This window comes from Meleagris gallopavo, unplaced genomic scaffold, assembly GCF_000146605.3.
Source record: "Meleagris gallopavo isolate NT-WF06-2002-E0010 breed Aviagen turkey brand Nicholas breeding stock unplaced genomic scaffold, Turkey_5.1 ChrUn_random_7180001899184, whole genome shotgun sequence".
Classification (NCBI taxonomy): domain Eukaryota; kingdom Metazoa; phylum Chordata; class Aves; order Galliformes; family Phasianidae; genus Meleagris; species Meleagris gallopavo.
In genome coordinates this window covers 1-807 of record NW_011162503.1, presented here as the reverse complement: position 1 = coordinate 807, position 807 = coordinate 1, and the positions used below count along the sequence as shown (strand labels likewise).

Sequence of the window (807 nt, the reverse complement as noted above, 5' to 3'; positions counted from 1 at the left end):
TCCCGCCGGGGGATGCCATGGGGAGGCGTGGAGGGATGTGGGGTCGTTCGGTGCCCCTCGGGTACTGGTGGGGTTGGCGATGGCGGGGGACCGCGGGGCCGCAGAGGGCCGTGGGGCCGCAGAGGGCCTTGGCTGCGGTGATGACTCTCTTAGGACACCTTTGAATTGAGTTATGAAAAGAAATGTGACCTCTGAGCAGCTCCTCGGAGCCGGGCTCAGCGGTAAGGTGCACAGTTCGCCTTTTGCCTGCCTTACGGTGTTTGTCACCTTTTTTTTCCTGCAGCTGAGCTCCAAAGATGGTGCGCTACTCGCTGGATCCGGAGAACCCCACCAAGTGTGAGTGCTGCTCCGTGTGCATTTCCATAGGGCTGCAGCGGGGTGTCCGTCTCATGCCTTTTGCCTTTTCTTTTTGCAGCATGCAAGTCCAGGGGCTCCAACTTGCGTGTGCACTTCAAGGTACGTGGTGCGGGTATGATGTTCATTTTTGAAAGAAACGGCTTTTTTTAGTGTGGTTGATGTAGGTTATGGCCTGTGTGACTCCACATCATTGTAATGTTCCAGAGGTGTTGACTTTGCTGTCTTTTAACAACAGCACACTGAATGCGGAGCGCCTAAAGCACTGATACCTTATCATTGCTGTTTTTAATTCTTTGCCTCTTTTCCTCTTTTTAATTCCCTTATTTATATTAGCATTAGGTTTTCTAGCTTGTATTTGTAGCTGTATTCTTGTTAGAGCTTTCTGTGAGATTCCATATCAGACACAGAATCACAGAATGGCCAGGGTTGGAAGGGACATCAAGGATCATG

General features: G+C 51.1%; 1 long non-coding RNA gene and 1 other non-coding gene across 2 annotated transcripts; both read left to right on the top strand.

Moving 5' to 3' along the window:
* Positions 1 to 132: 132 nt before the first annotated feature.
* On the top strand, positions 133 to 200 carry LOC116217708. The gene has a single exon (XR_004162393.1). It is a non-coding gene; the product is annotated as a small nucleolar RNA SNORD58 (small nucleolar RNA).
* On the top strand, positions 184 to 456 carry LOC109364714. The gene is made up of 2 exons (XR_002110561.2): positions 184 to 336; positions 416 to 456. It is a non-coding gene; the product is annotated as an uncharacterized LOC109364714 (long non-coding RNA).
* Positions 457 to 807: the final 351 nt, after the last annotated feature.